At 41.5% G+C, this 19,245-nt stretch overlaps 1 pseudogene; it reads right to left on the bottom strand.

Moving 5' to 3' along the window:
- Positions 1-10,035: 10,035 nt before the first annotated feature.
- On the bottom strand, positions 10,036-15,036 carry LOC130886537 (phosphate carrier protein, mitochondrial-like; annotated as a pseudogene).
- Between the last annotated feature and the right edge of the window lie 4,209 nt (positions 15,037-19,245).

Below are 19,245 nucleotides of genomic sequence, written 5' to 3'. Positions count from 1 at the left end.
GTGTCATGGATGAATACTTTAAAACTAGGAGAAATTGCTCTATTCATGAATGAGTTTGAGTTACAGCAAACCTAGGTCAACTTTTCTCCTGATATTTTATTCTCATCACATTGTGACACTAATTCTGGAAAGATATTTAAAAGGTAGATTGAAGAGGTCCTAGTATCTCAATGTGGGGCTGGGTTTAACTCAGTGGGAACAGACATACAATGGCATTGATATGCCATGCAGTGACCTAGACTTGTTTGATGAGACGACCCTGGACAGTCTTATAAATTCACTGTGATAGTTGGTGTGCCCTTGATACCTTGACACAGAGACAATTGCATGATTGGATTACTCAGGCAGACAGGCTGGTGATTATTTCTGAGGTGGTTGGGACCTGATAAGGCAATGTTCCAAGCTTAGGAGATCTTTTAGATGAGCATACCCATGTTGGACTATCACAACAGCTGGTGATATCAGCTAGGCATAGTGGTACATGCCCATAATCCTAACCCTTGGGAGGTGGAGGCAGAAAGATCAGGAGTTCAAAGTCATCCTCAGCTATAAATGGACTTTAAAGTCAGTTCAAGCTGCATCAGACCTTATCTCAAAATACAAAAGAGGAGAAAGAAAGGGGGGAGAAAAGGAGGAGGAAAAGAAGGATAACTAAAATAAAAAAGGAAAGAAAAGTACTGCCCCATCTCCTTGCTTACCCAGTTCTCCTTCTGTGTTCCCTTTAACACTAACCACATTGCCTTGCCTATATCTGTTAGCCTGTGTGCTGATAGAAAACAAAGACAATGCTCTTCTGTTTTCTGTATCTCCAGTATTGTATGTCTAGTATACCACCTGCAATCATTAATTTTATAATACAGTCCAGTTCTCTCTAAAAGCAAGTGTCTGCAGTTCACCAGTGCTACCTCTAGATGGCACCCTTTGGAGTGATCTTCAAGGTCACTCTTACCAAGACAACGTGTATATCCACAGCTGGCAACATCAGTTATATCTCAGGAGACGCTGACCCTCAGCCAAAAAAAAAAAATGATAAAGCTATGAAAAATAACTTCTAATGCTTTTTAAAGCAAATTAAGGTATAGATGAATAAAATAAATATGGTAGAGAAAGCAACTCAGAGACATAGAACTCTTGGAATGCATAGTATTTTGAAAATGCCTTGACTTCAAAACTGAAGTCAAAAGGTATGTTACTTTAGAGAAGAGAATTTGCTTTTGTTTCCACAGGAAATGAGAGGCTGTGAATTCATTCTGAGTTAAGAAAAATTAGGTTTGATCAAGGAAGACCACCTGAGAAATCTCCGGTAGGAACAGATGGCCCAGAGTCTACCCATGAGTAGAATGAGTTCTACATCCAGAACAGATTCAAGACTGCTGCCTGAGATGAGCAAGCCTCACAGGATACTCCAGTCAGGACTTGATCATAATTCTAAATTTTCTTTAGGTCCCCATAAGATTATCAGTAACCCCAACCAGCGGGAAATAGCCTGGAATACTACGCCCACATTCCCAAAAAAATGGACTATGGTTATTTTCCTTTGTTTAGAATGTTGATTACAAGTTGTTATGGATAATGGTCAGGAGAAAAGCTAAACAAAAAATATTAGATTTGGAGTTCTTGGGTTTTTTTTTTTAAGAAAATGGGAAAAGTGGTGTGGGACAATGGTTTGTACCCTGTCAATTGTATTTTAATAAAATGCTGATTGGCCAGTAGCCAGGCAGGAAGTAGAGGCAGGGTGACAAGAACAGGAGAATTCTGGAAAGAGGAAAGCTTGGTCTGCAGTCATGACCCAGCCACAGAAGAAGCAAGATGTGACTGCCTTGCTGAATAAGATACCAAACCAACATGGCTAACATAGACAAGAATAATGGGCTAATATAAGTTATAAGAGTTAATAAGAAGCCTGAGCTACTAGGGCAATCAGTTTATAACTAAAAAAAAATTAAATGATCTGCACAAGATAAAGCCAGTCAATACTCCAGCTTGAGTAGGGTAGACCCTGCCCTGAGTGATAAGCATCTGACCAGTGATAACTGTTGGGGAAGGAAAACACAATTTTCTCTTATGCTGTGGTGCCTGATAGGTTGCCCATCCTCCAGGGGCTGACCCTATGCCATGTGCATATGGGTACCAGTAATGGAACTCCATGGATGGATTGTGGAAGAAGTAGGAGGAAAAGAGATGTGAAGTTGGGAGGAGAATGCCAGGAGGAGACTGGAAGGAATCAGAGGAATAGGGGGAAGTGGATATGATCTCTATTCATTGTATTTGGATAAGAATTTACCAAACAACGTAGTTCTAAAAAGTATGCCACACTCTGTATCTCAGTCCCCTCAGTCCCACATCCCAGAAATCCACCTACAGCTAGATCCTACCTCCTAGAGGTTTCACAACCTCCCCCAAAGAGCTGGGGACTAGGTATCCAAACACATGAGGCCCTGGGGAATATGGTATACATAAATTGTAAGAAGTAGCAATGAAAGGCCAACAAATTATGAGAATAAAGCTAGTTTCATGGATATAGAACATTAAAATTGAAGTCTATCTGTATGTGCTGCTGTTGCCATGAAACATCAACCCAAAGCATTAAAAAAGGTTGTGGACTAGAGAAATGGTTCAGTGGGTAAGAGCACGATGTGCTGCTTCTATACAGAGGGCAATTTCAATTTCCAGGACCCACCTCAGGTAGCTCACAACTACCTATACCTCCAGCTTCAGGGGATCTGATGTTCTCTTCTAGTCTTCATAGACACTGAACTCATATGCCTATAAAAGCCCACACATGGACAACCATGCATACACATAATTTTAAAACAATAGAAATACTTTTAAAATAAAAAGTTTTTAAGTAAGATCATACTTAGGTTAGAAATCCATGGGCTGGCCTACCCTGTGAGCACCAGATGACTGGTTTCTCAGTGAGAGAGATGTTGAGTGTGTTTGAGAGAGGCGGTCTGTATCTCTGGTGAGTCACAGTGAGTGTTAGGGCAAAGGTCACAGTGCAAGCATGTGATCATCAAATACATATTGACTAGGACAACTTCATTATGAGTTTAAGAGGGAGGCACTGACTGGGTGGGGACTTTGGTATCAATGAGGTGTGTGCCACCAGGTGTGAGGAACATGAGACATGGTGGAAGTTAAGTTATAAAAAGCAGAGTAGCAAAACTAAGAATTTGTTGTTATGTGTCTCATTTATGCTAATCACTTCTCAAACTTTCCTCTTTAAATCTCTTATAATTTTTACTTTATGGATAAAGGAGGTTAAGAAAAATAAAATTGTTATGAGAAGCACTGTGACCATGAGAAGTCCCAATAATCATGTGGTTTCACATTACCGTTGGTTGAGTTTTTTTTTATTTGTTTAGTATTGCCGTAATTTGTCTGTGAACCAATTGTCAGAGACAGAAAAATAAATTGAATTAGACATCGAGGCCTTCACAGTCAGATGCAGGGGGAAATAAAGAAGTAGAATCCAGTCATATTCAGCCATGTGTACCTGAGAAGCAACTTGAAGAATGACCTTTGACTCCGGTTGTAACTGTATTAGTCTCTGTGTCATCATAGCAACATAACACCTGTCATAGCTACTTAAAAGAAGGAGAGATTTACTTTGGCGGCAGTCACGGGGCTCCATGCTTCTGGGTCAGTGGCAGAGCAAAGGATTGCCATGAAGACCGTGCTGTTGAGCAGAGCTGCCCAGCTAATGCAGTCAGGAAACAGACAATTGGAAGAGTGTTTGCCAGGCATGCTCAAATAAAGCCCTAGGTGTTGTAATAGGAGCGGCAGGGCTGTGTCCCCGGCACCCGGCCGCCCACATGGCTAGCTTATGCCCCGAAATAATTACACGGAAACTGTATTCTTTTAAACACTGCCTGGCCCATTAGTTCCAGCCTCTTATTGGTTAGCTCTTACATATTGATCTAACCCATTTCTAATATTCTGTGTAGCACCATGAGCTGGCTTACCAGGAAAGATCTTAACCTGCGTCTGTCTGGAGTGGGAGAATCATGGCGACTCCTGACTCGGCTTCTTTCTCCCAGCATTCTCTCTGTTTACTCCACCCACCTAAGGGCTGGCCTATAAATGGGCCAAGGCAGTTTTCTTTATTAGTTAACCAATGAAAGCAACAGATAAAATACAAGAACCACCCCCATCATTTCCCCTTTTTCTGTTTAAACAAAAAAAAAAGAAGGCTTTAACTTTAACAGCAAAATTACATATAACAAAACAGTTATCAAGTAAAAATTACAGTTACAATATTTATATCTATTTTATCTTTTATCATAACTAAGGAAAACTATAACTATAACTAACCATTCTTCAACTCCATCAAAGACTCCAGAAGGATATAATATTACCTAAGCAAACAAGAGATCCAAAACTCTAGAAATGACAGAGACATCTCACTGCCTGGACAGTCACCCAAAGTTCTTTTGTACTGTTGGGGCATCCATCTTCAGCCTACAGGCCCATAGTATCCAGCAGACATTTTCATCAAGCAGGAAATTCCAAAGACAGTTTAGTCACTTTTTGCTGTGTCCTGCAGAATGTCTCGCAGACTCTTTCATGAGTCAGGAACCCCAAAAGACCATCTCACCTTTAGGCAAGTTCAGCAGTCCTCTTTCTGCGGGTTCTCTGTGTCCAGTTTATGCAACAGTCCAGGCAAGAGCAGTTTCTTGCTCAAATGGCTATCAAACTCCATAAGGAGCCTCTTCAATGCCCATCTTCCTCTTGAAGTAGCTGGTGCTGCCAGAAGCAGACGTGTCTCATTGTCATGAAAAGCCCTAAATTATTAAAACACTTAAATGCCATATTCTGTAGCCTTTGAAAGATATGAAGAATGCCTATCTGAAATATACCTATGCATATCTAGAAAATCTAACTAACATGACTACAAGCTTGACTATTATTTATGTTTATCCATTAACAACCTATATACATTACATTTTTAAATGAACTATACAATCACAATACCTTAATCAAGATCAGAAATACATATACATATAACAAAATTGACCTTCAAATCCACACCAATGCAAATTATTTATATCTATATCATATCCCCCTTTAAATGTAAAAGAACATTTATAAACCATATTTGGGAACATGGGCGCAGTTTTTCTCTCCAAACTGCTTCCTGCTGAATGGGGGCGCTGTTATTCAGATCTTTCATGGTGTAACCTGTGTGTCAGGGTCATCTCGGTTGGCAGTTGAGTGAAGTAATTTTCTGAAGGTGTTCACAGCAACCTTTCAGGAGGGCGTGGTCTATCATACCATATTGGGATAGACACAATCCACAGAGTCTCATCCTCTGTGAAAACAAAAGAAGACCCTCTCCAAAGCATCATATCCTTAGACCCATATTCTGAAATCATAATACCCTTGTATCCATTCTGGTTTAGCTTGGCAGCCCATATAATGAAATGTCTCTCTGCAGTTAGCTCCTTTACAGTCAAAAATTTTAAAGAAAACACAATAATACAAAGAATCCAGACTCTCTGTGAATTTTCCATTTTTACGTGGCTTATTTTTCTTTATTTCTTTTAATCTATAATTATCTGTACTCTGTCTCTTTAAAGACTTTACCCTTTTTTTTTAAGACATTAACTTTATTCTTTATATATATTTTTTCTCTCTCTCAAGCCTACGTATATTCATCCAACAGTGTCTGAATCAGTTCTATTGTGAATCTGTAATTTCTTTACTATCCAGGAGCACTTTGTTTTGTGCTTTTAAATCGCTAAGTGCTTAAGAATCTAAGCTGTGACATTCCTAGGTCAAAAACAGGTACTGCTTGCTTGCCCCACCCAGTCCAACATGGCAGAGCCGCTCTTGTCTCTGATCCTTGCACATTGCACCAGTAGCGTGGTGGAGCTGCTTGTGCCTCTGAGCCTCAGCACGCAATGACTTCCTTTTAGGCACACAGCGAATCTAGTTGCCATCAAGCAAGCCATAGCACTTTACTCCAAATGTTCCATTCAAAAGCTCTGTCTCCCGCAGGAGCCATACAGAGATCGCAATGGCGGCACAGCCCAGAAAGCCGGCATTTTAAAACAGCCAGTTTTTTTCTGTTGCTGAGTCAGGACAATTTCTTTGCTGCACACAACCCACAAACAGCAAAAAGCTGTCTTAAATTCTCTCTGTATCCTTTTTAAGCCCTCTCAGGTTTTACGTGGAGTTCATTAGCACGTTGGGTGCCACTCTGTTGTAATATGAGCGGCAGGGCTGTGTCCCCGGCACCCGGCCGCCCACATGGCTAGCTTATGCCCCGAAATAATTACACGGAAACTGTATTCTTTTAAACACTGCCTGGCCCATTAGTTCCAGCCTCTTATTGGTTAGCTCTTACATATTGATCTAACCCATTTCTAATATTCTGTGTAGCACCATGAGCTGGCTTACCAGGAAAGATCTTAACCTGCGTCTGTCTGGAGTAGGAGAATCATGGCGACTCCTGACTCGGCTTCTTTCTCCCAGCATTCTCTCTGTTTACTCCATCCACCTAAGGGCTGGCCTATAAATGGGCCAAGGCAGTTTTCTTTATTAGTTAACCAATGAAAGCAACAGATAAAATACAAGAACCACCCCCATCACCTAGGTTCAATATTCACCATGACATAAAACCAATTGCTTTAGTACACATCTGTAACCCCATTATTTAGAAGATAGAAGCAAGAGGATCAGAAATAGCATAGTGTGGCTATATAGTAAATTTGAGACTACCCTGAACTGTATGAAACATTGTCTTAAAACATAAAACAGGGTCATCTCTGACCACTGGAGCCTTGGCCCAGGCTTTCCCTGGAGAGGTGAATGTCTGAGTTTGTAGCTGAAGGGCCCAGTGCTCTGGACCCTAGCCCACAAAAGTACATTCCATGCCCCACATCCACACAGTGAGGACCCAGAGACCTGGGACCAGTCTCCCTATACATGAAGCCATCCCCCACTGTATCTCTGACCACTGGAGCCTTGCCCCTGATTGTCCCTGGAGATATGAGAGTCTGGGTTACAGGTCTGATAGCCCTGCTCTTCAGGCGCTAACCCACAGAGGAACATCCCATGCCCCACCCTAAACCACCAAACCCTGTTGCAAGGACATCAATTTGTTGCGTGGAGGCCACTTGTTCATCCCTGCCACCCAGAACCAAAATAACTACACAGAAACTGTATTAATTAATTCACTGCTTGGCCCATTAGCTCTAGCTTCTTATTGGCTAACTCTTCATATTAATTTAACCCATCTCCATTATTCTGTGCATCACCATGTGGCAGTGGCTTACCGGCAAAGATTTGGCATGTCTGACTCTGGCCACAGCTCCATGGCATCTCTCTCTCCACCTTCTTTTTCCCAGCATTCAGTCCAACTTTCTCTGCCTGCCTAAGTTCTGCTCTATCAAGAGGCCAAGGCTGTTTCTTTATTCATTAACCAATAAAATAAGCACATAGACAAAAGGACCTTCCACACCAAACCCAGAGACTCCAGAGAAGCCTTGCCACACCTGCAACCATCTCCCCACTGCACCTACAACTGCTGGAGTTTTGACCCTGACTGCATCTGGAGAGAATCCCCCAGAGTCACATCAGCAACTACCAGAGGTACAGCCCCACCTTCACCAGGAGGAAGAGTGATAACCTAAGCCACAGGCCCCACCTGCACCAATTGGAGGAAGAGAGACCCCCTGAAGCACAAACCCCAACTACATCCCTTGGAGGAAGAGATGGGCAGGCACTAATGTACGAATATATTCAACAACCTAAAGAGCAATATGGCAACACTTGAACCCAGTGCTCCTACAAAAGGAAAACCTGACCATCCTAACCCAGAAGAAGTAGGAAAAAAGACCTTAAATACAACTTTCTGAAGATGATAGAGACCATTAAAGAGGAAATGAAAAATTCTCTTAAAGAAATAGAGAAAAAGACAAACAAAAAATGGAAGAAATCAGTAAATCTCTTAAAGAAAGGCTATAAAACCAAAAAACAAAAACAAAACAAAAAACCTAACAGGTAAAGCAAACAGTTCAAATAGTTTAAGACTTGAAATAGAAGCAATAAAGAAAACACAAACTGAGAGAATTCTGAAAATAGAAAATCTGGGTAAACAAACAAGAACTACAGACGCCAACATAATCAGCATTACAAGAGATGGAAGAGAGAATCCCAGGAGTTGAAGATATATATAGTAGAGGAAATAGATTTATCTGTCAAAGGAAACATTAAATCCAATGAATCCTTAACACAAAACATCCAGGAAATCTGAGACACCATGAAAGATCAAACCTAAGAAAAATAGGGACAGAAGAGGAGAAGAACTCCAAATCAAAGACATAGAAAATGTATTCAACAAAATCATAGAAGAAAACATTCCCAATCTATAAAAAAATATGCCTATGAAGGTACAAGAAGTTTACAGAAAAGCAAATACACTGGACCGAAAAAACAGTCCCCTCATCATATAATAATTAAAACACTAAACTTACAGAATAAAGAAAGAATAGTAAGAACTGCAAAGGAAAAAGATCAAATAACATATAAAGGCAGATCTATCAGAATTACATCTGACTTCTCAATGGAACCCCTAAAAGCCAAAAAATCTGGACATATTGCTGCATACACTAAGAGACTATGAATGCAAGCCCAGACTGCTATACCAGCAAAGCTTTTAATCAACATTGATGGAGAAAATAAGATATTCCACGATAAAATCAGATTTAAATAATACCTATCCACAAATCCAGTCCTACAGAAAATACTAGAAGGACAACTCCAACCCAAGGAATCCAACTGCACCCACAAAAACATAGGAAACAGATAATCTCATACCCACAAATCTCAAAGAAGTAGAAACACAAACACTACCACCAAAAAAAAAAAAAAAAACAGGAATTAACAATCACTGGTCATTAATATATCTTAATATCAATGGACTTAATCTATTAAAAGACACAGGCTAACAGAATGGATATGAAAACAGGATTCATCCTTCTGCATACAAGAAACACACTTCAACCTTAAAGATAGACACTACCTCAAAGTAAAAGATTGGGAAAAGATTTTCCAATCAAATAAACCTAAGAAACAAGTGGGTGTAGTTATCCTAATATTTAACAAAATAGACTTCAAACTAACATCAATCAGAAGAAATAGAGAAGGCCACTTCATACTCATCACAGGAAAAATCCATCAAAATGAAGTCTCAATCCTGAGCATCTATGCCCCAAATACAAGAGCACCCATATATGTAAAAGAAGCATTATTAAAGCTTAATCGCACATCAAAGCCTACACACTAATAGTAGCAGACATCAACACCTTACTCTCACCAATGGACAGGTCTTCCAGACAGAAACTTAATCGAGAAATAAGAGAACTAACATAGCATGCCAACGTGGGGCTGACTACATCCACATAAAACCTGAGAAAGCCTGGTAAAGAATTCTAAACACAAAAGAACAGAATTAAGCATAGCTTCTTGGTCGCCAGCATTTTTTTTCAAATGGACTCTGTTTGCTGGTAGCAATCAGGGGCACCACAGCTCCTTTAAGAGAAGTCTTTGTGACTCAGCAGCAGCAAAAGGCTGTGCATCTTCTTTAGGGAAGGGCTTCCTGGTTTGTGCTAGTTACATGAATAGCTCTGGCTCTTTCAGGAGACTGAGCATTTGAATGGGGTATGTGAGCAGAGTGCCACAACTTGCTTAATGGCAACATAGACCCACTGTGAGCCTGAAAATAGGGCTGTGAGCATGACTCGCAGAGCTGGCACTGAATAGACATCCACCATGTTGGACTGGGTGGAGCCAAAAGGCAAAGCAGCCTTAGTCCTAACCATACTGCTTAGCATTTTAAGAAGTGGTCCTGGTCAGAAAAGGATTATAGATACATAATAAAGAGAGATTCAGATGAAAAAGATCTCTAAATGGGTCACGTGTTGAATAAATGTGCATAAACTTGAGAGAGAGAGAAGAAATAGAATATAGAAAAAAAAACAAAGTCTTTAAAAAGACAGAGTACAGACAGTTGTAGATTTTTTTTTCTTGAGTGGATGGGTTTATTTAGCAGTAAGTTTGAAACTCTTACTTTAAGCAAGGGTACTACAGTAATTATATCAGGAACAGTCAATTTCCTACATTGTCAAATATATAAAAGTTCCTTTGCACTTTCTTCAACACTGATCAACAAGCAGATTCAGTCCATGTTTCTCTGATGTACTATCTACTGAGTTAACCCAAGCTTCTTCTTCAGAGACTCTGGCACCTCAGGTGGAGGAGGGCAAGGGAGCCTGAAGTAGACCTTCACGGAGTGGTAGATGAACCACTGCAGTGCAGTCAGAGTGCCAATCATGATGATTCGGGCGAAGAGGCCCTTCCAACACACCTCTGAAGTCCAGTCTCTGCAGGACCTGGGAAGCCATGCTCCCCTTCTCTTTATTCAGCACAGAGACCACAGAATCAGTAGGGTGAGAAACAATTGCACAGAAGACTCCAGCTATGTAACCTGCCACAAATGTCACAACCAGCTGCTCCGCCTTTGTACATTCACTTCGGGGCTTAGGAAGCACAAATTTGTGCAATGCTTCAACAGTACGTTCAAAGCAGGTAAACTTCATCATGGTGTATGGGATCTGTCTCATCCACAGAGGAGCTACACCTTTGTAGAACGCATTCAAGCCTTCTTTATACATTTTGGGAACAGCCTCCCTCAATGTGTTGGCATAACTAGACTGGGTTTGGATCCGAACTTAAGCAGCTTCCATAGGAGCCAGGGTAATGTCAGCAAAGAATTCAGTGCTGGTAGAAGCAGCTAAATACAGTGATGTGCGCCACAGACAGGTGTTTTCCTCATCGAGCATGTTGCTGTACAAGGCTTTGAAGACTTCATAAAACCCGAACTTGCAGAGCCCTTGCATGAAATAGCCAATAAAAGTCAGGACCCATCCTTTTGCCAAACCACAAACACCATCTTCTTTCAGGGTAACGGAGAAGCCGTTAAATATGACCTTGTACTTCTGAGGGTCCACCTGCATGCAGCATTTTACTAAATCCAGGGGAGCAACAGCAGTGTGTGTCAGCCCACAACTTAAGACCCCACCAAAGCCACACAGTGCATAATACTTCATGGAGCCAAATTCACAACTTTACTCCTCCACCGCAGCAGTGGCCAAGTGGCAGGAATGCTGGGTCAGGCCCTGGGGGCTATGGGGACCCGAGAAGCCATCGTGCACCAGCTGTAGGTGTGGCGAGTTGAAGGAGTTCACCCCAGCCAGGTGTGCCATAGTCGAGAATATCCTCCTAAAATGGCAAACACTCAACCGCTTGCTTGGGAAGGCTGCAGCTCACTCAGACAGTTGTAGATTAAAGGAGAAAAAGAATAAGCCATGTAATGATTAAATATACACAGAGAGTCTGGATTATGTATATTATTGTGTTTTCTTTGAAACTTTTTTGAAATGTTTTGGCTGTGAATGAGCTAAGTACAGAGAGATATTTCATTGTACACATTGCTAAGCTAAACCAACACATATATTTTTAAAAGTATTTTGACTTCAAAATTTGGGTCTAAGGATATGTTGCTTTGGAAAAGAGGTTTTATTTTTGTTTACAATGAAATGAAAACTTGTGGATTCCTTCCAGACTAATAGTGGTTTGATGGATCAAACCCCTAAAATTACTTCACCCAACAAAAAGTAGGAAGCAGTTTGGAGAGAACTATGCCCAAATTCCTAAATATTGTTTATAAATGTTTGTTTACATTTAAAGGGGGTCATGATATAGAAATGAATACTTGGCATTGGTATGGATTTTGGTCTATTGATAAAAATTTAAGGTCAATTTTGTTATATGTATATTTCTGTTCTTGATTAAGGTATTGTGTTTGTGTAGTTCATTTAAAAATATAATGTGTAGATAAAAATATGAAATAATAGTCATCTATAATATTCAAGCTTGTACTCATGTTAGTTAGGCTTTATAGATGTACAGAGATATATTTCAGATAGAGAGTTATTCTTCAAACCTTTCAAAGACTAACAGAATATGTCATTTAAAATGTTTAAGAACTTAGGACTTTTCATGACAATGAGACACATCTGCTCCTGGCAGCACCAATCTACTTCAAGAGGATGATGGGCATTGAAGAGGCTCTTATGGATTTTGCTAGCCATTTGAGCAAGAAACTGCTCTTTCTTGAACTGTTTGATGTTATACTGTATGAACTGGACATGCAGGGCCCACAAAAAAAATGAATGGAGCATCTGTAACACATCTACCATACAACATGAACATAGCAAGATAGTCCCAGATGTTGCTGATAGCAGCTTATACCCACAGACATAATGACAAGAATGATATAATTTTTAACTCTGAAATCCCAGTTTTCTTTAAAGTTATAGACCGAGTCTGTGAGTTAAGTATACACATAATATTATTCTTGAACCTTCTTATAGACTTTCTCACTATGGTGAACTAATTAAACAGACAGCCCTGCATCAAGGCTAAAGCTGGCCCAGGCTGTTTTGGTGGCTGTAAAACTTACTGTTTTTTGAATGAAGTTGATGCAGACTCTGTTGTCTACAGATGTGTTTACCCTCTTCCTGTGTATTGTATAACCCTAGGACTAATATTGTAGAATATAGTTTTCTAAGAAAACGCTAGCTACCTTTGACAATTTAGATTCTGAAAAAAAATTGTCCAAAAATGTCATGAGAAAAATTAAAACTACATTGTCACCCCAACATCTCCCAGGAGCTAGCCATGAGCTGATTGATTAAATGAAACTCTAGCTGGACATTAATGGTCCAGATTTATAATCATAACACCTGGAACAGAAACAGTAAAAACAATGAGGTACAGGCTAACCTGGGCTAACTAACTTCAGACCCTCTACTTGGGTAAAATGTCTTAGATTCAGATGTAAGCTTCATAGGGTGAAATACATCCTTGGCAATGATGGACATGATCATGTGACTCCCATCCTCTATTAACCCTTACTGCCTGACCTCATGCTAAATCTAAACCACCTGGAGATTTCTACATGGTCTATAGTGCACTGCACAGAGACAGGACTTCCACAGCTTGTAGGCGTCATGCTCTAACTTAGCTCTGTCATTTCCATTCCCCACCTTAGGAAACCTAAATTCTCTGTCTCATCCACCCTGAGTTGTCAGCAAGAGAAAAGCATCGGTAACAGGGACTGAAAACCCACGCTAGCACACTGAATTTTATCCCTCAATAAAGAAAATGGACAGGTGGTGGTGGCACACCTTTAATCCCAGGACTCAGGAGACAGAGGCAGGTGACTCTCTGGAACTTCAAGGCCAGCCTGGTCTACAAGGCAAGTTTTAGGACTGCCTGGGCTGTTACACAGAGAAACCTTGTTTAAAAAAAAAACCAAAGAAGAAAGAGGAGGAGAATGAGGGGAGAGGGGATGGCTTGGTCATGTGAAAGAACACTAATATTTTCTGGTAGCTCTTGTCTGTGTATACTGCAGTCTAATCACCAAGCCTTCTTCATCAATGACTGGGGACACCAGTGGCTCTGAGGATCTAGCAGTACTTAAAAATCAAGTAACGCAGCTCTGTCTTTTCCTACTACATGTGATGGAATCCAGGGCCCCAGGGATGCTAGGCAAGGGCTTGACCCCTGAGTTTCATCTGTGACTCAAACACAGGAGGCTCTATAAAAAGTCACCTGTTTCTGTGGGTATTCCCATCATGGCCTTGACCCCTTTGTTACTCCTCCCTCTCTTTGATTGGACTCCGAGGGCTCTGCCCAGCGCTAGTTGTGGATCTCTGCATCTGATTCCATCTGGAATCACTGACACCGGCCTAGCAGCAGGGGGAACCTGCATAAGCCCAAACTAGGCCCTCTGAATATGGCTGACGGTTGTGTGACCGAGCAGTCTGCGGAGCCACTGGCAGTGGTACTAAGATTTATCCCTAGCACATGAACTGGCTTTTTGGAGCCCATTCTATTTGGAGGGATACCTTGTTCATCTTAAATATAGCGGGGAGGGCCTTGGTTCTGCCTCAAAGTGGTTCTGCCAGACTTTGTTGACTCCCCATGGGAAGCCTTACCCTCTCTGAGGAGTGAATGAAGGGGCAGGATGGGTGGAAGATGGGGGAGAGGTAGGAGGGAAGGGAAAAGGAACTGGGATTGGTATATAAAATGAGAAAATATTGTTGTAAAAAATGAAATTTAATAAAAAGGTTGCCTGGATGGAAGGCACCCTTTTCACCTATCTCCATTTAAGAAAATGCTTATAAATAAAACCACCGAAGCTTGAGTCCTGAAGGCAACCACAGGGTGCCATTGTGATGAGCAGGTATATGGAGGAGAAATGGGAGAGAAAGAGAGGAAGAATGGTTAGAGTCTGTAGTGAGAGGCAGATCTGAAGAAGCAAAGGCAGTGAGGAGTGGGCTAATGGTGGCAGACTGTTTGCACCCTGGGCTGCTGCCTAGGGCTACATCTGGGTCTGTGGTCCTACCACAGTCAGAGTCTGTGCTAATGCCCATGTCTCCTTGTTGCCACCAAGGTCACAGGGATGCCCTGGGTCTGGGCCACCACCTGTGGCCATTTTGTTATCTGAGGACCATGTTATTGCTGGGGCCACATTGATTTGAGTGACCTGTGCTGACATCCAGCCCAATCCACTGCCAGGGGTCATATCTGGGTCTGCAGCCCTGCAGTAACCAGGGTCTGTGTCAATGTTCATGGTTTTAGTAACCACTGAAGGCCAGACAGATGATGGAGGTCTGGTCAGACACCTGAGTCCATGTTGGTGTTCAAGGGTCACACTGCCACTGGGGTCATGCTAATCTAGATGGTTGTCCTGCCATCCAGGGGCATGGTGACCTCCAAGCCTGGACTGTGATATAGGGCCAAGTCTGAATCCATGGCCCAACTATAGCCAGCTCCTGATATGGATAGATCAGGACTGTGTAAATACCTGAAGTCCGGACCATCACCTGAGGCCAGGTGGAGATCTGAAGGTCTAGGGCCATACATGTCTGAGTGGTCTGCATGACTACATGGTGTCATGGCGACATCTGGGCTGAGACTGCAGCTGAGGACCATGTCTGGGTCAGTGGCTTTACTGTAGCCTGGCTCTGTGCTGATGTCTGTGGCTCCTGATACCACTGAAGGCCATGCCAATGCCAGGGGTCTAGGCCACCACCTGGTGCCATGTTGTAGACAGTAATGCTGCCACTGAACCCATGCTGATCTGAGAAGTCTATGCTGCCATCTGGAACCAAGATGACATCCAAGGCAGAAGCGATGGAGAAGCAGCGCAGCCGTGGCTGAGACACGGCGCAGATGCAAAAGGGCCAAGCATGAAACAGTGAAGCCCACACTGAGAGTAGATCGTCCCACTACAATTAAATCAAGTAGGTTTTTGGGGGGGCTGGCCTGCAGAGTGGTAGGCCTTTTGTTGGCGAGGTCCCTGGTGAACGGGGAGCCTGGTCCTGTCCCTGAAGACCCTCCTGAGTGGGGAGAGTGTTCTTGGCCCACAGCGGGACCCAGGAAACGAAGCGGGGGTATTCCCTGACCCCCTTGTCTCCCCGGGCATTCTGCTGGGGCTGCTCCCCTCTGCTGGGGCTGCTCCTCCTCTGCTGCGACCTCTCTCTCCCTGGCCCATCCCAGCTTACGCTCAGGGGCTTCCTTCCTTCTCCCTCCCTTCCGCAGGGCCACAGGATTACCCAGTTCAGCCTGTTTGAGCACTGGGTAGGGTGCTCAGGGCAGAGGGCAGCGGGAGTTTCTTTGTTTTGGTGGCTGGTCTGCAGAGTAGTAGGCCTTTTGTTGGTGAGGTCCCTGGTGAACGGGGAGCCTGGTCATGTTCCTGAAGACGCTTCCAAGTGGTGAGAGGGATCTTGACCCATGGCGGGAGCCAGGAAACAGAACGGGGCATTTTGTAAGCAGGGCCCCTGGCCAGCAGGGAAACCTGATCCTGTTTTAGAAGACCCATTAGATAGCATCAGTAGGAGGAGATGGGCAGGCGCCAAGGCAAGAATTCACCCAACAATCTGAAAAAACACATGAAAACACCAGAACCCAATGATCTTACAACACAAGGACTTGAACACCCTAACACAGAAGAAGAGGAAAAAATTGACTTTATGAAAGCAATAGAGTCCCTTAAACAACATGTAAGAAACGCCCTCATAGAAATGGATGGAGGGGAGTGGGGGGAGGGGACAATGTGTGGGAGGAGGGGGAGGGAAATGGGAAACGGGGAGCAGTTGGAAATTTTAATTAAAAAAGAATAAAAAAAAGAAATGGATGAGAAGTATAACAAAAATTTTGAAGAAATGAGTAAATACATAAATGATATCATGGGAAACCAAGAAAAAACGATCAAACAGGTAATGGAAACAGTTCAATAATTGAAAGCTGAAATGGAAGCAAGGAAGAAAACACAACCTGAGGACCAGCGGGATATGGAAAATCTAGGTCAATGAGCAGAGACTACAGAAACAAGCATAATCAATAGAATACAAGAGATAGAAGAAAGAATCTCAGATTCTGAGGACACCATAGAGAAAATAAATGCACTGATCAAAGAAAACAGCAAAGCCAACAAATTCTCATCACAAAACATTCAGGAAATATGAGACACAATAAAAAGACCAAACCTAAGAATAATAGGGATAGAAGAAGGAGAAGAGTTACAGCTCAAAGGCCCAGAAAATATTTTCAACACAATTATGGAAGAAAACTTTCCCAACATAAAGAAAGATATTCCTTTGAATATTCAAGAAGAATACAGAACACCAAATAGACTGGATCAAAAAAAAATCCCCTGGCCATATAATAATCAAAACACAAAATATACAGATTAAAGAAAGAATATTAAGAGCAGCAAAGGAAAAAGGTCAAGTAACTTATAAAGGTAAACCGATCAGACTTACACCTGACTTCTCTATGGACACCATGAAAGCCAGAAGATCCTGGATAGAGGTACTGCAGAAACTAATAGACCATGGATGCAAGCCCAAACTACTATACCCAGCCAAGCTATCATTTACTATCAATGGAGAAAACAAAACATTCCAGGATAAGAACAAATTTAAACAATACGTAGCCACAAATCCAGCCTTACAGAAAGTAATAGAAGGAAAATCACAACCCAAGGAATCCAACATTGCCAACACTGCCCAAAAACTCAGGCATCTAGCGACCCTTCACCAGCATAACTGAAAGAAGAGAGACACACAAACTCTACTACCAAAAACAATAAGAATAACCAGAGTAAACAACCAATGGTCATTAATATCACTTAATATTAACGGACTCAATTCACCTATAAAAAGGCACAGGCTAAGAGATTGGATACAAAAACAGAATCCAACATTCTGCTGTTTACAAGAAACACATCTCAACCACAAAGACAGGCATCTACTCAGAGTAAAGGGTTGGGAAAAGGTTTTTCAAGCAAATGGTCCTAAGAAACAAGCAGGTGTGGCCATACTAATTTCTAACAAAACTGACTTCAAACTAAAATCAATCAGAAGAGATCGAGATGGACATTTTATACTCATAACAGGAACAATTCAGCAGGATGAAGTCTCAATCCTGAATATCTATGCCCCTAATATAAAAGCACCCACTCATGTAAAAGAAATATTACTAGAATTTAAGGCAGACATCAAACCACACACACAAGTAGTAGGAGACTTCAACACACCTCTCTCACCAATGGACAGGTCAATCAGACAGAAACCTAATAGAGAATTAAGAGAATTATTGTAGGTAATGAAGCAAATGGACTTAACAGACATCTATAGAACACTCCACCCAAATAGGAAAGAATATACCTTCTTCTCTGCAGCTCTTGGAACCATCTCAAAAATTGACCACATACTTGGTAACAAAGGAAACCTCCACAGATACAAAAAAATATCAGTGTCCACCTGTGTCTTATCAGATCACCACGGATTAAAGTTAGAAGACAACAACAATGCTACCCCCAGAAAGCCGACAAACTCATGAAAACTGAACAGTCAACTACTGAACCACACCTGGGTCAAGGAAGAAATTAAGAAAGAAATTAAAGTCTTCCTTGAATTTAATGAAAATAAAGAGACAACATACTCAAACCTATGGGACACGATGAAAGCAGTGCTAAGAGGAAAGTTCATAGCACTAAGTGCCCACTTACAGAAAACGGAGAAAGCATACATTGGAGACTTAACAGCACACCTGAAAGCTCTAGAAAAAAAAAAGAAGAAGCAGACGCACCCAGGAGGAGTAGAAGACTGGAAATAATCAAACTGAGGGCTGAAATCAACAAAATAGAAACACAGAAAACAATCCAAAGAATCAATGAAACAAAAAGTTGGTTCTTGGAGAAAATCAACAAGATCGACAAACCCCTATCCAAACTAATTAAACAACAGAGAGAGAACACGCAAATAAATAAGATCAGAAATGGAAAGGGGGACATAACCACAGACACAGAGGAAATTCTGAGAATCATTAGATCTTACTACAAAAGCCTGTATGCCACAAAACTGGAAAATGCAACAGAAATGAACATTTTTTTAAATAAGTACCATATACAAAAGTTAAACCAAGACCAGGTGAACAATCTAAATAGACCTGTTAGTCGTGAAGAATTAGAAGCTGTTATCAAAAATCTCCCTTCCAAAAAAAAAGTCCAGGACCAGATGGTTTCAATGCAGAATTCTACCAGAACTTCCAAGAAGAGCTAATACCTATACTCCTTAATGTATTTCACAATATAGTAATAGAAGAGTCATTCCCAAATTCCGTTTATGAAGCTACAGTCACTCTGATACCAAAACCTCACAAAGACTTAACCAAGAAAGAGAATTACGGGCCTATCTCACTCATGAACATCGACGCAAAAATTCTCAATAAAATACTGGCAAACCGAATCCAAGAACACATTAGAAAAATTATCCATTAAGATCAAGTAGGCTTCATCCCAGAGATGTAGGGCTAGTTCAACATACACAAATATATCAATGTAATCCACCATATAAATAAACTGAAAGAACAAAACCATATGATCATTTCATTAGATGCTGAAAAAGCATTCGACAAAATTCAACACCCCTTTATGATAAAGGTCTTGGAGAGATTAGGGATACAAGGGTCATACCTAAATATAATAAAAGCTATTTACAGCAAGCCGACAGCTAACGTTAAATTAAATGGAGAAAAACTCAAAGCCATTCCACTAAAATCAGGAACATGACAAGGCTGTCCACTCTCTCCATACCTCTT

This window comes from Chionomys nivalis, chromosome 14 (genome assembly GCF_950005125.1).
Source record: "Chionomys nivalis chromosome 14, mChiNiv1.1, whole genome shotgun sequence".
Taxonomy (NCBI): domain Eukaryota; kingdom Metazoa; phylum Chordata; class Mammalia; order Rodentia; family Cricetidae; genus Chionomys; species Chionomys nivalis.
The sequence above is the reverse complement of the archived record's forward strand: the minus strand, read 5'-3'. Positions and strand labels throughout refer to the sequence as shown.